At 34.9% G+C, this 22,427-nt stretch overlaps 1 long non-coding RNA gene across 1 annotated transcript in view; it reads left to right on the plus strand.

Moving 5' to 3' along the window:
- The window catches only part of LOC131809037 (uncharacterized), a 34,414-nt gene extending 12,651 nt beyond the window's left edge, over positions 1 to 21,763 (plus strand). Inside the window, exon 3 of the long non-coding RNA XR_009345040.1 lies at positions 17,790 to 21,763. This is a non-coding gene — a long non-coding RNA (uncharacterized LOC131809037). The remainder of the gene's footprint in view (positions 1 to 17,789) is intronic.
- Positions 21,764 to 22,427: the final 664 nt, after the last annotated feature.

A 22,427-nucleotide genomic window follows, 5' to 3' on the forward strand; every position in this document is an offset into this window, starting at 1 on the left:
ACATAGAAAAACAAGTTATGCTCTTGGTATCTTAAGTTATCAGAAAAAGACAAGGCAGAATTTTAAAGAATCCTTCATATCCTGTTTTCTTTGATTCGATAGTGTTCTTTTAAAGAGATTGAAAAAGACTAGAATTCATTACAAATCCTTAATTGCCAGTTTCTCCACAAAATAGATGTTTATGTGCAGGCTTCAGAATAGCTACCATTCATTTGAGGGAGATCTTGTACAGCCGAAGTTTAAATAAACAGCAATGTTTTACTAAGTTTGCAAAAGCGTAATTAGTCCTAGAGGCACAATATTTTTAAGCGTCAAACACTTGTTCTCCAGCTGTACTATTTGGATCTGTAGTTTCAGACATGGCTTATATGCATCTCATTGAAGTCCAAGCCTTTTCATGACTGACAAGCACTTTCACTGTGTGTGTGCTCACAGAAATAGAACAATACATCACTACTACTTTGATAGAGGCATCTGCTACTTTTTTTTTTTTTTTTTTTTTTAGTTCAGTAGTGCTTATAAACACTTCAAAATGAATTCCACTGGGGGAGCAGTAGCATTAATTTGTGTTTGTTCTGTCATGCAATTATATTAGAGAAATGAAATAACTGATCAGGAAATTCACAGGTGGGCAGAAATGGTAGTTTAAACATATCTTTCTTGCAACACTGGGATTGAGTCTATAGGGGATCATGTTATTCAGTTCTCTTTTTTCAAACAATACCCCAGAGAAAATTATTTTGATATAGTCAAAGGTTTTTGTTTTTAAGTAGCAGATGTTGTTTTTTAATTTCTTTCATGTATATAATAAATAACAAAGAGCAATTACAAAATATGTTCAATTTAACAATTTTGTAGGTAATGGACCTTTTTATTGTGGCTGGTTTATTTGGTGCCTTGATGGTGTTAATGAGACCCAAGTCACTGGCATGGTGCTAAGTATTGACCACATCTAACCCAGTAGACTATGTGGTGGACCTTGGAATGTGCATATACTTCTAACTATAAGCACTTGACGCCATATAGATTGTGATTGCTAGTATAATATTTCAAATATATACCATATTGCTTGATACAAATCCATCACTGCTACTTAAAGAAAGAAAACAATAATAGATAGATGATAGATAAAGAGATAACTATGTCTCTTTGTATATGGCAACAGGCTGCTTGGGGAAGACTTTCCTTTTGCTGTTGATGACATGCTTCAGCTCAGAATGCCCTTCTCTCCTATTTCTATCACTGATAACTTATCCATATTTAAAGATAAACTGATAAACTTTTCCCTCTTTTACCTGAATGAACGTAACTTCCTTCTTCTCTTGACACTGAACTTTTGAGAACAAGGATCATGACTTACCTTTCATTCGCTTATCACACAGAAGATGCTTAAAGACTATCTATATGAAAAATGATTTATCCCTATCTTACCCTAAAAAAAAAACGGAGAGATATTATAAGCTCTCACATAGTCTTGAGTTACAGATCCTTTATCACATCTCTAATATATATTACACCTTAAAATATATTAGGGGCTTCTGACTCTACCAAACAGAATAATCCCCTCTCTGGTTCATGAAAGTTTTTCAAATGATAATAAAGAGATAATAAAAAATGTAAATCCACAGCAACAAAGAAAATGGCAAAGAAGGCAACAGTGGACAGAAATCCAACGGAAGAGTAGGGACTACTTAGGCTGCCAAAGAAGCTATAGCTGGGAATCCTGAAGCCTGAAACTGTTGTAGAGGCAACTTGGGTCAAGGAGATGGTCATGGTTTAAGAGTATGAGTTTATACGCCTAGAGCAATAGGAAACTATTGAAAATTTCATGTTGGAAGGAATGACATAATCAGATCTATATTTTGTAGAGATAAATAAGAACCAGGGAAATATTTGTAATATATGTTAAAGACACAGGTATAAAGAGGTACCTGGGTAGCTCAGTCAGGTAAGCATCCAACTCTTGATTTCAACTCAGGTTATGATCTCATGTGAGATGAGCTGTGAGATCCAGCTATAAGATCTAGCTGTGAGATCCATCCCCACATCAGGCTCCATCCTGGGCATGGATGAAGCTTGCCTAAAATTCTCTCTCTTCCTCTCCATTTCCATTCCCCCAAACTCTCTCTCTCTCAGGGGGGAAAAAAAAAAAAAGGACACAGACTTAATAAACCCAGTATATAAAAAGTTCTTACAAATTCATTAAAAAATTGAAAATAACCAATTGTGAACTAAGCAGAAGATATAAATAACCAATTCACAAAAAATAATTACAACTGTCCAGTAAATATGAAAATGAAATTTTGAATATCAATGAAACATTATGTTTTGTTTGTAAGAGTTCATATTTAAAAATTGTTTATAGCCTTATAATGTTGGTCCCCTAATAATAGGTCCATGGTCAAAGGAGCAGGACTGATACAAAGCGAAGGTCAAGCAAAGCTTTATTTTGCGCCAAGCATCAAGAATCAAACTGACTGGCTGGGGCCACGCCTCCTACAGAGAGGGTGACCCCTCCCTGCCTTACAGACTAACTTTTATAGAGCAAAGGCCATGTGATTGGTTCTGACCACACACAGGTGGCCAACGAGATTGTAACACCCAGAGAAATGACTGGGTTTCACAGTCATGCTAGGTCCCACACAGGTGGCCAATTGAATTACAACTCACCCCATAGTAGCTATTAGAACTAGCCTAGCCTATCACTTTAGTCAGAATTGGTGCCCAAAAGGCGCCCAAAAGGCAGGGCCCACACTCCTTGGTAGCTAGGGAGACAGTATGTGCGCTCTACTGATTGGGTGTCTCCACCTGCCCTGACTCATCCCTGCATTCTGGCTGTTATCTCCATCTGACCTGACCCACCCTTGTATTTGGGCCCTTACCTGGGACTGGTTTCCTGGACTTGTTTTAAGTAAGTTCCCCTGGCAGGGGCAGGGTCAATTTAAGTTCTACTGCATAAACAACGAAATGGCTGTCTAACCGGGGTAGGGCCGCTCTGGCTGAATAGGCCCTTACAGTAATACTGTGCAGCCATTGCTTAACCAGGTTTATTGGCATGGAAAGATGTCAGTAACACATTATTAGTAGAAAACATGGGTTTCAACAGGCCATGTATTGCATTATTCTGTAGTTAGCAGTATCCATGTATGCGTGCACTCACACACATGTATGTGTATGTATGTGCATGTGTGTGTGTGCACAGAGTAAAAGGCTAGAAGAAAGGAGGACAGTTATCTCTAGCTGGGGAAGCTACTTTTATGAAACCAGATAATTAAATTAAATGAATATGAATGTGTATTATCATTCAAAATATTGGGTATGCCGAGTTGCATTCTACACTGAACATTGTGCCAAACGGTGGGTGTGAGGGTAAGCAAAGTTCGAGAGGTTTTATGTCTACTGCTCTAGTTAAAGAGAAGAATAAAAGTATTTAAAACTACTAAATCAATGTAAAGCATTGTTAATAACAAGACAAGAAATATAAATAATATATGTTACCTGATTTCACAGGAGAGATGACGGCTGTTAATTTTCAGTTAACCCTCAACCTGTACTTATTGTTTTCACTGAAAAATGCTGAGTTTCCAATTTTTATCGGCTTTGGTAGGTCCTAGAAATATGAAATGTAAAAAGGAGACCCTGACCTCAAGGAACTCAAAAGGAAGATGGGTACAAAGGAGGACAATACATCAAAATACACACAATAATACAAATAAACTCCAGAGTAGCTTAACTGCTGAGTAAGAATGCAGTAAAAATGCCCAGCCCAGCATTTCCCTTTAAATTTCTGAGAGCTACTCCCTTCACAGTCTTTCACACCACTCCCTTCACACACAGACACAGGTGCACACACACACACCCCTCAAAGGCTGTGACTGGTGCAGTTTTCTAATTTCTCACAGTAGCCTATGTTCCAAATTTACTCTATATCCCCTCAAAGAGTGATAATTTGTCCTGTATCAGTCTCATGCTTTGTTCAGATTCTCAGTTGGTCTAATACTCTGGACCAGAAAGTTAAGGCTATGGTGCCATTCAAATAGCAGCTGAATGTTATTGAGAAAGAAATAAAACAATCTTAAGATGTGACATTGATTTAGAATTGGGCAAAGAATCTATTATCTTTAAATCAATGACATATTTTTTACAATAATTAATAAGAATTACTTTTTAATTCTAGGAAATGAGCTAGGACCTTTCTATGTATTATTTAATAATCTTGCAAACATACTAAGAGAGTACTCCCTTACTTTGCAAATAAGTAAACTGGAACTCAGAGAATTTATATAAAATGACCTACTCACAATAAGCAGTCAGATTAAAGTTAAAACCCAGTTTTTTACGGCATCAAAATGCATATTCTAGGAGACCCATTTGGGAGCACTTACTATGCTAGAAATTTAACTAGGTGTTGTGAAGAGAAAAATAAGTCAAAGTCTCTTTATTTTGTAATCTCACTTTGTAAGCAATTACTCTCAACTTACTCTGTTACTTCCCTTCGCTCTTGCTAGGATAATATTACCAAATAAATGAAACAGAACTATTTGTACAGAAGTGAATGAACAGATGTAGGGCACTCTGAGTTCACCAGATAAAAGCATTCTATGAGTTTAAGATGTTGTAATTATTATGAATTGGTGCAAAAGTCCATGTCTCGTTTTGTTACATAGTTTGGCTTTACTATTCAAATGTAACCTTCCATACTTCTATTTTGTTCATACTCCTATTTTTAAATTTGTTCAGTTTTTAAAGAGAAATATAATGTTTGCATTACCAGTTCACCTACATTTAAATTAGCATGAGATCATCATTGAATGTGGTGAAACATTAACCATGCTGCAAAAAGGACTCACCTACAGCAGACAGGGCAGTTCAATGCAGAGTGGCACAGCTTATAATTCTAGACTCTTCGCTTTTTGGCAAGGGGCATACTTCTCAAGCATACAAAGCTAAGAAGCTAGGAATCCATATGAAACAATTATGATTTACTATGTTGCAATTTAATATATAATGTTTGGCACTCTCCTAAACTTTGTGAAAACCCCACATGGTAACAATGTACCTAAAGATAAAAGCAGAGACAAAATCACTTTTTATAAAATAATGTGTGCATTTACTCTTTATTAGCTCTTACCTGAGAGAAGTATATTTATTCTTTTTATATACAAGAAAACTCCAAATCTTTGTAGGCTTCCCAGTTTATCTCCATTTGATTGATGTCTAGGCATGTACTCTAAACTTTCTTTAAATATTTTAACTTATATTTACATGTATACAGGTTACATGGCAAATTTTCAGGCAGTTATAAACTTCTGAGAAGGAGGAACCATTTTACATTGCCTAATGTCACTGAATTTAGAATTTAAAATTTGGGCTCAAGTAAAAATGCTAACACATTTAAAATGAGCTTATAAACGGAAGTAAGTAGTAAAGGGCAAAGCCATTAGGTCAAATGGTTTCTCCCAAAGGAAGGGACATTAACCAAAATGCTGATAAAGCCATGTAAGACCTATGGTTAAACAAATGAATGGAGATTTGAAGAAAACCCTAAGATAGTGTGTAATGGAAATATCAAGAAAGAAACTCAATGATTCTGCACTAGGAGGAAAATCCCTATAGAAGAAAAAAATGGCAGGATAAAAATGAACAAAACCCAGATGCAATGAAATTAACAACAAATAGAATGAGAGCAGAAAAATGTTGGATTTTGATTGAAAAATATAGAGAGAGGACAGAGAGTAAGACATTTTTGTGTTTATTTTTCCTTCCAAGTTTTTATTTAAATTCCAGTTAGTTAACATGCAATGTAATATTAGTTTCAGGTGTAGAATTTACTGATTCAACACTTCCATAAACATCGAGTGCTCGCCCCAAGTGCCCTCCTTAATCCCATCACCTATATCCCCCATCCCTCCCACGCCCCCACCTCTGGTAACCATCAGTTTGTTCTCTATAGCTCAGAATCGGTTTTATTGTTTTCTCTCTCTTTTCCCCCTCTACATTCATTTGTTTTATTTCTTAAATTTCATATATGAGTGGAATCAAATGGGGTATTTGTCTTTCTCTGACACATTTCAGTTAGCATAATCCTCTCTAGTAAATGTTAAGTGAGTCATATTTTGTTTAATTTGGGTTTAGCCAAGGATGTGTTGATATATTTAGGTTGTTATTAATGCAAAGGTAGTACTCAAGATAGTCCAAGTATAGTCAATATACTGGAGAACATTGAAAGCTTCAGAAAGTCATCTACTTTGGAAATTGTTTGTGTTCTGTTTGGCTCAGGTTTTTCTCAAATTTAAATACATGGAATCCTTTGCTACCTGTGACTCAAAGAGGTAAGCAGGTATCCATCATAAAGACTAGATGAAGTATACACACACCCAGGTGAGACATTCTGGGATTTCAGTTAGATAAAAACTGCCCAAAGGAAGTAATCAGGTCCTTTTCAGTCACTGATATATGTTAGTATCACATGCTAGTTGGCATATAAAGAAATTTTCAGTAAATTCTTATTAAACAAGTGAATGAAGGGAGGATATAATAAATAAACAAAGGAATGAATATGGATTACTTCAAAATAACTATCAGTGAGGACCATGTCAATAGGTCCTCTTTTGTAAGATTAAATGAGTTAATATATATTAGGAATGTATCTAGAAATTAGTCTTTAGGAATGTGTTTAGGAATGTATCTAGAAATTAGTATCTAAAAATTAGTAAGTGCTCCGAGTGTTAGCTATAATTATTGCTTATTCAAAAAGAAGGTAGAAGTTAGGGCCGACAACCTGGTTCTTAGAGTTTTTGAGTACAGCTTAGAAAATAAGCATTTTCTAAAGAGGACTGGAAAACTCATATGGATTTTAGAAGGCATTGGTGTCCTGGTAAGAATCCACCAGAAACTTCATGCATGATAATAAGGCAGATTTCTCACAAATCTCAGCTTAAGAATTGGTGTCTATGACTGTAAGTGATACATCCAATTTCAATAGGCTAGGAACAAACAGAATAGATCGAGTTCGTCAAGAACAATACTCACCAAGACAAGGAGCTATCCTCAGAGGACGTAGAATTAGAATTGGCTTTCCTGCAAAATCCACAGAGAAAGCATTAAAACACAGGTCTGTAGGGCACCACCCAGACTACCCTCCTGCTCACCACTTTTGTAGCTTCCTACTTTGATCCATCCTGATGAGACGATCCCTGTCCATCAACCACATGAGGATAGCAAAGAAGGGTTAAGTTTCTGTTGCCTTTCTATATACATTTGTTGAAAAGCTTGCTCAGCATCCAGATCTGCTGAGTTATGGAAGAAGGGGAGTATTTTTATGTGCAAAAGCACAGTCCTTCAGTGCTGCTTTATTGTATTTATTTGGAAGCAAGCTTATAATTTTAGTGACATGTTCTCACAGTTCTTGGGTTTTATTGTTATGCTGACGTCCAGCTTTTTTGTTTTCCTATCTAGTTGCCTTTGCTTGCCACTCATTTTTGGCCAACATATTGCTCAGAGGAGATTATTCCTGCCTCTACCACTTTTCTCCAGCTTTTTTAAAACAATGGCATTTCTGGGCATCTCTTCCAGTGCTAGCCTTGGGAGTGTTATTTTTCAGCAGTAGAGGGAATGAACATAGTCTCAAAGAGTGTCTCTTCCATCTTTCAACTATCCTATTCTTGCTGGTTCTCAAGCAGCCGATTCACTGGCAATATCACAAATTGATTTTTAAAGCACTTCTCTATTCTTTCCCACTACTCTTGTTTCCCCATTGTTTTTTCCATTGAGAGATACATATTTACTCTTGATATCATCTTTTAAAATAGTCTCTAAAAATCATGTTTGTTGCCATATTTTATGCAATGAGAAATCGCCTTTTATACTTTTTTGTAAACATATATTTTGGTTGTTTATTTGGTCAGAATACTTTTAGGGTGACTATTTTTATTTTAATCACATGATGATGAACTGATATATTATTGCTGTCACTTTTTGTTCACTAAGCAGCAATGGCAAATTTGTTGATTCCCACAAATAACAAATACCTTTTTTAGCTTTTTAAATAATATGTGGAAATGGTCTGATGGATGTGATTAAGGCACATATAAACAAGATAATAATGAATATTTTCTAATGCTACATTAACGAATCCATAATTAAAAAGATATTTCTTCTCAACAACCATGCCCCCAAATATTTATCTATGACCCCTAAAGTAAAGACAAACAAACTGAAACTAGAATATCGACTTTGGTGAGTATCTTTTATCTTTGCTACTCACCTTAAAAATCTAACTTTTTATTAAACATATGACTCCAAATATAGATAGCACAATAAGTAGAATTAAAAAGGCAAAATATAATAGCACAAATCAAATGGAGAGGTCTAATGTAACTTTAGAGAGGTTGGTATGTTTCATTGGAAGAGCTTTATTTTTTTTATTAAATTAATTTATTTTCAGAAAAACAGTATTCATTATTTATTCACCACACCCAGTGCTCCATGTAATCCGTGCCCTCTATAATACCCACCACCTGGTACCCTGACCTCCCACCCCCTGCCCCTTCAAAACCCTCAGATTGTTTTTCAGAGTCTATAGTCTCCCATGGTTCACCTCCCCTTCCAATTTACCCCAACTCCCTTCTCCTCTCTAACTCCCCATGTCCTCCATGCTATTTGTTATGCTCCACAAAGAAGTGAAACCATATGATAATTGACTCTCTCTGCTTGACTTATTTCACTCAGCAGAAGAGCTTTATTTTTTAACAGTATTCTATTACTGTTTGTTTATAAAAATATAATGCCAAGATTAAAAAGAGAGTTGCAATGTATAAAACTTGATACACTATTAGTATCTCTTGTACATATAGAATATATAAGAATTCATAAATAATAGAATTAAGTAGAGAAAACACCTAAATCGGTATTTAATGTAAAAGGAAATGTTAAGAGACAAGAAAAATCCTAAAAAGGATTCAATCTTATAAGAAACACAAAAATGATAGTTAAGATTACAGTAAGATACCTTTCATGCCCAGTAGATTGGTAAACTATTTTGACAAATTCAAGTGTCTGTAAGACTGGAAGGAGGAGAATACTGCTGATAAGAGTGTAATTTGTTTAAACAACTTTTGAAAACATTTGGCATAATTTGTTACTACAACATATGCTATAAGCAGTGATTCCTCTTCTATACATGTACTCTAAGAAATTTTTGAATTTTGAATTAGCAGGCAATCACTGAAATGTTTTTAATACTATAATTCAAGATAACAAAATCCTAGAATCAATCTAAATATCTATCAAAAGGATATTGAATGAACATGTTAGGATAGTTTCATACAATAAAATACTCCATGCATATGAAAAATTAATGAACTATAGTTGTGAACATCAGCGTGGATGAATTTTGGAAAGTGATAAGTTGAGTTCACAAAAAATAAGTCACAAAAGGCTACACTTACTGTGGTACAGTTTTGACAAAGTTCAAAAACTGCTAATACCGAAAAATACATTGTTTAGTGATATCCAACATAAAAGATTAAAATCTATAAGCAAACGTGTGATAAGCTAAAACTTCAGAATAAAGTTATCTCTTTGAAGGAGCAAGATGCATTGAAGGAGATATATATAGTGAGTTAAAACAATACTGATTTGTTCCTTAAGTAGAAAGTTGGAACCATGTTGGTTTGTCTTCATTATTATGATACATAACTTGTATATAAAGTTCATATATACATAAATTATCATATAATCATTCATTTGATATACTTCTTATAAAGTATATATAGATATCAAGTATTACACAATCACCATTTATTGTTTTAAAAAAAAGAGTATGGTAGCTTGCTTTAGCAAACATATCTTTATGTATGCTCTAAACATGGAAAGAAAATCAACCCAGCATTTAAAATTCACAGAACAAATAATCAGTATATGAGATATTAAGAACAGATAGGTTTGCACTCATTGAAGGTCATTGAAGATTGAAAAAATTTTATTGTTTTCCTCATTATACTCCATGGTCAACCAAGTCACAGACTTGCTAAACCCACAAATCCCTTCTATGAAGTTCCCTTAGTAACGTCCCTCCAGGCTGTTCTGATATCAGGTGATTGGATAATCCTGGCATAATTCTGGACCATGGAAGGGGGTGGGGGGCAGAGAGAAGTCAAATTATATTTTTTTTAAATTTTATTTATTTATTTAACAGAGAGAGAGAGATCACAAGTAGGCAGAGCAGCAGGCAGAGAGAGGGCGGGAAGCAGGTTCCCCACTGAGCAGAGAGCCTTATGTGGGGCTGGATCCCAGGACCCTGAGATCATGACCTGAGCCTAAGGCATGGGCTTAACCCTCTGAGCCACCCAGGCGCCCCTCAAATTATATTTTATACAGAGACCTATGAGGTGGTCACTAATAGCAGAATTACACAAATCAATCTTATCTTCTCTTTAATGTAGTAGATAAATCTCGATAATGACTGATAGAAATTATGTTGCAGCTACTGACCAAACAACTGAGATCACCCAACTGCTAGAGCTGCTTTGAATCTGCATCAATATATCCCCAGCTAACTTTTCTTCTAGTTTCTGAAGTCCCAGCTCCATTACTATTATTTTGTTTCCATGGGGCATGGCTACCCAACCAAGATTGCTGTCTCCTAATATTCATACCACATTTAGAATTAATACCTATTATGTGAGATACAAAGATTCTAAGAAGTGATATTGCTGTTACTGCACAAATATTCAAAGTAATGTTTCATAATATGGACATATAATCCAGTTTCATTCTCCAGTATATGTATATAGGTTGCCCGTTTTATGTTTTGTGTGAATGTGTTTGTATTTTTAAATATAACACGTTATTGCATTTTCTAAAACTTTAATATTTCACTTCAAAAGTAAACTGTACATGATAAAAAAAATTAAACATTAAAATATGTAAGATGAAAAGTAAAAATCTCTCATTCTCAACCTCATCTCTGACTCATTCTCCAAATATAACAGAGATAATTAGTATTCTTCCACAAATAAATTGCTAAACTTATGTACATTCTGCAACTAGACTTAAAATTGAGACTTCTACACAGACATTCTTACTATGACATATTATTTTCATAACTTCAAACCTTTCTTAAGGACTCAATTAAAATAAATAACAAACAAAAATAAATATACAAGGAGCACCTTGGGTGGTTCAGTTGTTAAGCATCTGCCTTCAGCTCAGGTCATGATCCCAGAGTCCTGGGATGGAGTCCATTACCAAGCTCCTTGCTCAGTGGGAAGCCTAATTCTCTCTCTCCTTCTCTCCCGGCTGGTTTCCCTCTCTCATTGTCTCTCTCTTTGTCAAATAAACAAATAGAACCCTTAAAAATAATAATAAAAATAAATATATAAAATTTACTATAGCATAATTTAGAGTAAATCTATACATTGAAATTAAGTATCACCAAAAATAAAATTGTTTTTGAAACAGCATATGGATCACTATGTTGTGATTTGATTTATAAAGAATTCAATATTGTGATTTTCAGATGCATAGAAATGCTGAAATTAGACCAATAGAAAATTTTTTTAAAGAAATATAAAATACTCTGTATGATACTACAATGGTAGATACCCGTCATTATATACATTTATCTACACCCATGGAATGTATAAGAGACTTAATGTAGATGGGCTGTGGATCATAATGATCTGTCAATGTAGGTAGGTTCATCAATTGTAACATATGTTCCACTCTGATGGAAGGTGCTGATAATGAAGAAAAATACTTGTGCATACATGTGGGGACAAGAAAACAGGGGACATGTAAACCCCAAGAACTTTGGCATAATTCTAGAAAGAGGAGAAGGGAGTACATAAATGACTGTTTTAGAATTTCATGCCAGTTGAGCTGAATGGAGGCTAAGAAACAGTAAACAGCTGATTTGTAGGAACTGAAATATACCATGTTTGTACCTTCCTCTTAATCTTGCTGTGAGACTAAAACTGTTCTTAAAAAATCATCTTTGAGGGCGCCTGGGTGGCTCAGTCGTTAAGCATCTGCCTTTGGCTCTGGTCATGATCCTGGCGTTCTGGGACTGAGTCCCACATCAGGTTCCCTGATTGGCAGGAAGCCTGCTTCTCCCTCTCCCACTCCCTCTGCTGTGTTCACTCTCTTGCTGTCTCTCTCTCCATCAAATAAATAAGTAAAATCTTTAAAAAATAATCATCTTTGAAAAAATAGATTTAAAAAAATTAGGTAAAAATAATTTTCACTTTGTATAAATAGAACTTGAATGCTTACCTTGTAATTATAAGGTCAAAAATTACAAACATTTCTAAGCTTAAAAAGATCATATTATGTTCCATAGCAAGATATTTCTTCTACCATCATCTTTTTTATAACACAATGCTTTTACAAAGGTAAATGCCTCAAATTTGAATAAATATGCAAAAATTGTAAAATAAATACATTTAATGAATACAGATTAGTTCTTTTGAGAAAGCCAAACTAGTCCCAATTCCTTCATAAATATAATTGAAATATAGGCAGAGAGCTTTGGATATAAAGATATCATCAAAGGAAACAATTATGGCATTTACAGATATCATTAAGTGAACTTACAAATTGATTTACCTGTGTCATAAGTCTAGTTTCAGTCCTTAACTGTACCCATATTGATGTGTCCCATTTATCAATGAAACTATATATATATATATATATATATATATATATATCTTTTGCTTTATGTTTCTCCTCTTATGTTTTATGAAGGGAATGACCACTGACCCACTCAGTTATAACCTCATTTCCAGCTTAGCAGACAGTGTAGTTCATGGTGTGCAAGGTAATAAAACAAGGTAATACAGTCTGATCACCAGAAGTATCAGAATGGGAGAATATAAAATCTCATTAGGTATACTGGCAAGTAGCCTTGTATTTATGAATCAAAGTTCTCAATTCCCACTAGAAGTAAGTAAAGGCATCTGTTACCACATTCTGTTCAAGTGAAGACATGTGTTCTGCACAGAATTCCAACATCAAGTATAGTGTGTAACCCCGTGCTTTGGAAACCAATTTTTCTCTAAAATTTAAGTGTTAAAGTATGTATGTTACATGTGATATCATCCATTATTTTATTTTACTTTTTTAAAAGATTTTACTTATTCATTTGACAGAGATCACAAGTAGGCAGAAAAGCAGGCAGAGAGAGGAGGAACCAGGCTCCCTGCTGAGCAGAGAGCCCAATGTGGGGCTCAATTCTAGGACCCTGGGATCATGACTGAGCCAAAGGCGGAGGCTTTAACCCACTGAACCACCCAGGCACCTCCATACATTATTTTAAATAGAGTCTAATTCAGAATACTTATCTAATGACTTTTTATGTTGGCCCTCTGCAACTCAGTGTTCTGGGATTACTCACTTTCACTGTCATGTATTTAATGGGTAAGTATATTAGGTTTTACATCAGTTTTATCATTTGTAAAATGAGAGAAATGACCTACCTCATTGTACTGTTTTGTGTCTAAGTGTCAACTGCTTCCTGTTCAAGTGGGCAACAGGATTGTTCCTTCATTATCTCACAGGGAGGTATGTTCTATAGAGGATGGGGGAAGCAGTAGAAAATAGTTCATTAGGATTTTTAAGAAACGGGACTTGGAAAACAGGATGAAAAAGAGAGACCTAAAAAATGCTATATGCATTTAGTGGGGTGGAGGGATGGGTGAGCTGGTGGTAGATATTGAGGAGAGCATGTATTGTATGAGGAGCACTGGGTGTGATGCATAAACAATGAATTTGGAATACTGAAAAAGATAAAATAAAATTTTTAAAAATGCTATATGCAAGAGGAAAATTTTCTCTGAAATAAACAGTAAAACTATTTCCCGGAGCTGCATTTGGAGAGAGAGAGAGACCTGTGAGTCCTGGATGAACTTCAAGGGGCTGCAATATCCTGAGGAAATCTCTACACCTCGTGGGTGTCCAGCATTACAATGGATTTTTTCTGGCCTATAACAGCAGTAGAGAGACCCTAGTTCTGAAAGGGCCATGTGATTAGAGAGAACAGATGCCTCAGCACTAACTTGTGAGACAGACAACTGACAACCAAAAAGCCTGACAGTCTGTAAGCTCCCAGAACTTTGACATAATTCTAGGAGAAGGAGGTAGTATATGAATGACAGGTTTTGTTTTTGTTTTTGTTTTTAAATATTTTTTATTTATTCATTTGAGAAAGAGAGCTCATGAGTGAAAGCATGAGCGGTGGGAGGGGCAAAGGGAGAGGGAGATGCAGGGTTCCTGCTGAGCAGGGCTTGATCCCAGGACCCAGGATCATGACCTGAGTGGGAGGCAGAGGCTTCATTGGCTGAGCCACCCAGATGCCCCTGAATGAGAGTTTTAGAAGTCCATGCCAATTCAACTGAATGCAGACGTAGAAGCAACATACCATTGATTTGTAGGAACAGGAGATATACCATATTTATTGCATACTTGATACTATAGACAGTGCATAATAAATGTTAGTTATTATTATTATTGATTTAAACTTAAAAAATTAAAATAAAAGGAGTTATGGTACTCAAACAGGAAAACCCAAAGTTCTCAAGTTTCATATACAGGAGAATATGGAAGAATCACACCCCAAATGTAAATGAAAATTGCTTTACTGTTCTATAGGGAAGCTATCTAGAGAAACCAAGAAGACTATAATAGAGTCCCAACCCAACATACACAGCTATATACTTCCCAGCCTTGAAGCCATAATATTCCTGATGCACTTGCCATGTTGCTCCTGTTTAAGTGGAGATTTAAAATTCCAAATTTTTCTGGATCTAACTCTGGGACAGAACAAGGATATTAATGGAAGAATTGGTAAAAATCCAGATAAAGGCTGAAGCTTTGTTCTTAGTAATATACCAAAGTTGGATACTGAATTTTGACTAATAAACCCCAGTAATGTGAACTGAAATTGGGTTCAGGTATACAGAAAACCTCTTTATAATCTTGTGATGTTTCTGTGGATTAAAAATTCTGTAAAATTTCAAGTTTATTTTTTTAATAAAAATTATTTAATGCCAACCTCTTTTAAGGACAAGATACAAAGTAAAGCCTGACATGGATTCTGTCAGGCTACTGTTGAAAGCATTCTAATTTTCTCACTCCTCTTTTTAAACTCAGTCTGAAAATTAATTGAGAAAATCTATACAGTCAGCACATATCTATTGAATATACTCTGTATAGTGAGCTAGAGGATATATTAATGAATAGACATAGATCATTTACTAGCAGAAGCTACAAATATGTACATAAATAATGATTCAGAGTTATGTTTGCCATTCTTACTAGAATTTATTGGTGAGAAATTATCTTCTTCAGTATAGGATCAACGGAAGTTTTAAGAATGAAGTATCATTTGAGTTGGACCTTAAGTGATCACTTGTTTTTAGACGTGTACTGATTAGAGAAAGGAGGTAAAGAAAGAATATACTTTATAAAGTCACTATGGTATATGGAGTTTAGGGGCCATAAAAATATAATACTGGCTATTTTTCCAGTTCTGCATATAAGGAGCTTGGAAATAGCTACTCTGTCCTAACAAGTGAAGAACTCAACAGATTCAGACTGAAAGACCAGCAATGCTTCTTGGATTCATAAGATAGGGAGGATGCATTGGGAAATGCTGACCCCAAGATTAGAAAGATTTGAGAGTTGAATGAAAAAGAATTACACTTTTTTTTTTTTAAGATTTTATTCATTTATTTGACAGAGAGTACAAGTAGGCAGAGTATCAGGCAGAAGGAGAGGGAGAAACAGACTCTCTGCTGAGCAGGGTGCCCAACATGGGGCTTGATCCCGAGACCCTAGATCATGACCTGAGCCCAAGGCAGCTGATTAACAAACTGAGCCACCCAGGTACACTGAAGAATCACATTTTACCATAGCATAAATTCATAAGCAGAAATGGCCTTGGGAAGGAAAACCTGAACTTGATTTAACAAATCACCCAAGGTTCAGTGCAGACAACTCTGAGAGTTAAGAAAACAAACAAAAAGCAAAATAAACAAACAACAAACAAACAAAAACCCAGAGAGAAAGCCAGTCATAAAGAGGTCCCACAATTTTGAAAGATTTACCTCTAAGAGCACAACCAGTTTCCCGCAGCAAATATAAAGAAAAATCCCCTCCTGCCATATGCAGACGGAGGGGAAAAGGAGCCATTTTGAAAAGCACTAGAGAGCCCTCAGTTCTACTTAACAAAGACTGTGCTGAGGGGAAATGAGTCAACCAGAGCCTAACCTGTTGGGCATGTCAGAGCCTAACTTAGGGGCAGGGAAATAACTGAATTCTAGTCAGCTCTAACCATCCACATAGGAAAAAGGAAAAACCCAACTCCAGCCCACTCTAGCCATCCTGTCCCGCCTAAGGGTGGAGGAAAAAAGACTGAAAAAAATCTTGTGAAGTACACACTCCAGAGGCATACCTCACTAAAATACAGAGACCTAATCATGGGACTATAGAATACACACAGATATATACAGCAGCTTTATTCATAATTGCCAATATTTAGAAGAAACCAGTATGTCCTTCAGTAGGCAAATGGATAAACTCTAGTTTGTCCAAACAATGGAATACGATTCAGTCCTAATCATAAACAAGCTACCAAGCTAGGAAAAGATATTGAATAGCCGTAAATGCATACTACTAAGTGAAAGAAGGTGAAAAAGGCCACATACTGCATGATTCCAACTGTGTGGTGTTATTCGGAAAAGGTTTATCTGTGAAGACAGTAAGAAGATCCATGATGATCAGAGGGTGGTGAAGGCGGCATGAATACCAGCAGAGAGGATTTTTAGGCCTATGAAAATACTCTGTAGGATACCATAAATGATGGACGCGTGTCATTTTACATTTGCAGTTACATTTGCAGTTGTACAGATTCATAAACTGTACAACACCAAGAGTGGAAACTAATGTAAATTACAAACTTCGGGTGATAATGATGTATCTATGAAGGTTCATCAGCTTTAACAAATGAACCACTCTGGTGTTGAATGCTGATGATAGGGAGACCATGCATATGTGTGGGTAGAAGACATACAGGAAATCCCTGTACTTTCCCCTCAGTCATGTTGAACATTAAACTGCTCTTATTTATTTATGTATTTATTTATTTTTAAGATTGAACAGAAAAGAAGTTTTTATTAGTGGAAACTAAACATAGGTTAGGTTGTGGTGTTTTTCAGAGCACATTAAAGATTTTGAATTTGTTGTATTTTATTCAGTTTTACAGGATTTATCTTAGAAAGTAATTTGTCAAGGGCTTAATTACAAAATGCTGCATTCTTCTAGAAACAGCGTCTTATTTTAATAAGAGAAGGTTCCAATAACTTTCTCACTGAGTAATATGAATTAGAACTCTTCCCCCCACCCCAGGAGACAGATCCCTGGTGTATAGAGCAAGCTAGCAGCTGAGATATTTCAGGGTGAAAGCAGAGTAGTTCATCAAAAGTAAATACTGACATATACCAGATAGTAACATGGGAAAGTAGTTGTTCCAAAGGACAGAAGGTAACAAATTTCCCCACAGGAAAACAGTGTGGGGATATGAAAATTAGGACAGGCATTGTGTGGAAAAGCATACAGTCTGCATAATATTGTACGCATATTTAGGATAGAACTCCAAATTTGTGAAGAAAAAGGATTAATGGGACAGTACTTAGTTTTTGTCTAGAGAGGATGAAGTGAAACAAATATCAGAATCAGATACTCATCCCTTCCAAATCATAGACTACTCTATTCCCTCTGCCCATTTAAAGGTGCCACCCAGAGACTGTTCCAGAAATCTACAGGATGTCAGGAAACATATATTACTGAGAAGGACTATTGAAGAATGAGAAATCCTCTACTGAAGACACAGGATCAATAGGAATTATGTACTGAGAACCAAGGAAAATAGAGTCTTGGACTGAGAGATTGTGGCTGATACCAAAAAGTTAAAATAAGACCTCAAGGATGGGCAAATATAGACATGTTCAGTCTGTTTAGAGTAGACCACACAATCATGCCTGTGTACATCAGTCAGTCTACTAGATGAAGGGAAATTAAGTGTTCAGATTCCATTTTTTTCTGCTTCTTTTCCCACACTGGATGAGCCAAACTTTTCCCAAAGTATGTACAACCTGGATTAAATGTCGCTTTTTCTTCCATAACTGATGGTTCAAATGGAAAGGCCATCGTCAATCATTGAACTCTAACCAGTCTGGTTCTGAGACATATTAAGTCCTTTGACCCCTGGGAGTGACCACACATGCAGGAATCACTGCCTCTGGAATAATTAGCAATGCAGAGATGGGGTGTTAAGAATATCCCTAATTGCACTGACCAAAACCAGGTTATCAGAAGGACAATGGCAACTTAGAGTTCTCCAAATTGGAGAATTTGTTTCTGTTTTTCAGACTTTTTCTAATATGACAAAATCATAATGCCTAGAAAGCCTAACATAGAAAATAAAAATAAAATATGCTATAGTTTATTTAGCATGACTAACCATATCAATGATATTTCCATGCCTTGTAAAATCTGGCAGAATCGTTCATATGTGAAAGTCTTTATAGGTAATGCCTATGCCTGTACAATTGCACTTTCTGTGTAAAGTTAATGGAGCTCAGATCTATTGAACCCATAAGGAAAATAATAAATGTAAACTGGCAACCATGTACCAAATAACATGCTGGCTGTTTTACATAAAATTAATATATGCTCTAAAGTAACAGCAAAATTACATATACCTTAGGATGCTAGGATATTTTAATTATATTATCTGTTAAAGAGATTGAGATGAGTACACTTATTGACAAGTTGTATTTATATTCTAATAATGTTTTCTAAAACTAAAGTTGTATAAATAAGAAAAAGGAAATTTAATGAGAGAAACTATATATTTAGTGCATGTATTATAAGAATATAAAATATACATTAGTTTTCCAAGCAGGATGTGATTTAATCACCTTTTTAAAAATCACCTTTTGTCTTCCTATAAATTGAATGTCCTCTCCTGACATTTTAATACACTTATATCTCCAGCCTCTTTGAATGTTCTGCATTCATTTCTAGGTCAGGCGTTCCCATCTTCAAAGCATTTATTCTGTCATCATTAAATGTGGAATTAAAAGAGGTTTTAGTTACTTCAATAATATTCAATCTGATCATTTACAGTGAAATACAGCTTAAAACTTATAAGCAAGTCAGTAAATTAAAAGAAATGACAAGACAAAGTTAAGGTGATTAACATATGTGCTTTAATTTTCCAGAAATCAACAAAATCAATAAATAATTTTGGCAAGGACATAAATAGCCTGAATCATTTAGGTGTGATCTAAAATTATAGAAATAATGTGAATATTATTTTTTCTTAGGAAAAAAAATTAACTGGTATTTTCCTGAATGAGCTATGGTAAGGAAAAGTTGGTATTTCTCATTGATTGAGCAAAGAACACTTTAGAAGGAGTGTGCACGTTTTTCAGTTTGATTTTTGTGGCAACCTCTTAAAATGGCCTGGTGAAATTTATGAAAGCCTTTTAATGTTATCTTGTTAGAAAAGGCCTTTCTGAGAAGTAACCAAAGAAAAAGTTCTTTATTTAAAGGAAACAGATTCTGTCATGCTTTACTTCATGTATGTTTTCCATGCTAAAAGATATATGCACTTTAAATGTTGGTATTTCAAATGAAAGTTACATCAGATATAAAAGAAATCCCCCAAGAAGCATAAGAAATGTGGGGCAGTAACTGTCAAGCATTGTGAAGTAGGAGACTCCCATAAACTAAGCATAGGATCCAAGAGATTTAGTTCAGAAAGTGTCCATTCTGCTCTCCTTTTTCTCCCTCATTTTACAGTCAGTCTTTTTCCCTCCCAAAGGAAAAATACAATGATTGAATTTTAATTTTTAATTTCTTAGAGATGATTCTCATTAGTTACTGGACTTGATGCTGTGATTTCAAACATGAGGATCAGGGTACATGTCCTGAAAAGATTACAGACTAATAAAAGAACCTGAGACTCAGGATTAATTACAAGTCACTGTCACTGATGGCAAGTCAAATAAAATTTCCAATATACAGTTTTACCTACATATATTGTAAATTTGTCTGATTCAATCTAGGATTATACCAAAAAGAATGATTAAAATACCACAGAATAAAAGAAGGAGAAGTAAAATAAAACTAAACCATTGTAGGCCCCCAAACTGATGTGAATATGTAGTGTAATAGAATGACAGATAAAACTATGAATCTTAGAATTTGGAAGGATAGAAATTTAAACATCTTTTATAAGTTTATTAGAATATTTAAATAATAAGATTCTGGTAGTTTAAAAGATTAATCTAGAAATTCTAGGGTCTTCCTTCAATACATACACATATAAATAAGTGTGTGTGCACTCATTTGAACTTTTTTTTTTCCTTTTAAATCCCTGTGCTATATCCATGTAGAGATGCCAGTTCAGTGTTGCCTAAGCAGAATAAAGATAGTAATAAACCAGTACCCCTAGAACTTGCTAATGACTATTAAATATGAATTTAATAATTTTTTTAAAAAATGGATTTTGATACTCTAGTTTCTCTTCAGATTGCATAAATCTTTTGCTTTTAAAAATGGATTTCGGGGGTGCGTGGGTGGCTCAGTGGGTTGAGTCTCTGCCTTAGGCTCAGGTCATGATCTCAGGGTCCTGGGATCGAGCGCCGCATCAGCCTCTCTGCTTAGAAGCAAGACTGCTTCCCCACCTCACCCCTTTCTGCCTGCCTCTCATCCTGCTTGTGATCTCGCTCTCTCCCTGTCAAATGAATAAATAAAATCTTTAAAAATGGATTCCTGCTTATTAAGCAAAATCCTCCTGAAAATGTATCTCCACCACAGAAATGAGAATGATTATACAATTAATTTAACCAGATTCTAATGTGCAATGTTCACTGGAGTATTTTTTTAATACTCGAAACATTTTTCATCAGCCATCAACTCAAAAAATAGAAGTAAAAGTAGCTACTATCCAGGTCAAAGTATATTTTTAATATACAAAATTTAGTACTTAATACTCAAATATAGAGGAATCTTCTAGTTCTCTTTTTCTTATTGATTTCTGACATAGAACATATTCTGTATGAATTTAATCTTTTGAAATGTGTTAAAATTTGCTTGAAGGCCTTTCATATGGTCACTTAAAAAATTGTTCCATGTGTGTTGTAATAGATTATGCATTGTACAGATGTTGGGTGGGTGCTCTATAAATATTCACTAGATCAAGTGTAGTAATTACGTTGTTCAAATTTTCTATATCCTTGTTTTTTACTTTGTTGTTCACCCAACTTCTAAAAGAGATGTTTGGGAAAAATCTCATACTATGACTGTGGATTTTCGTACTTCTCCATTTGAATTTGTCAGTTTTTGTCTATGTATTTGGAAATTTAGAGTAATTATATCTTCTTGGTGAATTGAACCTATTATCATTATGATCTAATCTCACTTCTATTAAATGATGCCTTTTGCTTTAAAGCCTGATTTATCTAATATAAGAACCACCTTTCTTTTAGTTTTTACATGGTGTATAGTACTTGATTTTCTTCTTTCAACATCACAGAATCCTTATATTTTTATGTGCCTCTTGTAAAAAAAATTGTTTGTGTTTCCTAAAATCTCAAAATCTTTATTTCAACTGAAGTAGTTTGCCCGCCTACATGAAATATAACAATGGTCTATTTGAGTTTAAATAAACATCTGGCTATGTATTTACTCTTTATCCCATCTGTTTGTGCTCCTTTTTCTTTCTTGACTTCCAAATATATTAAAGATTGTTTCTATAATTGTTCTCTTTTCCTCTACTAGGTCTTTCTGTGATTATTATGGAAATTAAAACATGCATCTTTACTTATAAAAACTTAGGGTCAATTGGTAATACTTTTCTCCTCCTCACTGACTATGCAAGGAACATATACCACTTTAACTCTAGTTATTTCCTTTTCAATCTATGTATTTTGATTGTTACACCTTTTATTTCCCTACAGGCATTAAACCCTTCAAGACACTGTAGCTATTGTTATGCACAGTCAATATTCATTCAGTGTAACACACATATTTATCACTTTTACTGTTTTCTTTTTTTTCTTCCTTTCTTGTTTCTTAAACTACCCACTGGGGTCAATTTCATTCTGAGAGATAAAACACTTTTTAGAGTTTTCAATATTGGGAGTTTGCTGTGATAACTCTCAGTTTTGTTATTTTAAAACTGGGTTTATTTTACCTTCATTCTTGGTGGGCATCTCTGTTGGTTGACAACTTTTAAGTTCATATTTATTTATGTTCAATGTATAAAGGATAATTTTCCACTAGCTCCTGGTTTCATCATTGATGTTGAGTGTGATGTTGATGTTGAGGAGTCTGCTGCTCTTCTTCTAACTGCATTT

This window comes from Mustela lutreola, chromosome 10 (assembly GCF_030435805.1).
Source record: "Mustela lutreola isolate mMusLut2 chromosome 10, mMusLut2.pri, whole genome shotgun sequence".
In the NCBI taxonomy this organism is placed as follows: Eukaryota; Metazoa; Chordata; class Mammalia; order Carnivora; family Mustelidae; genus Mustela; species Mustela lutreola.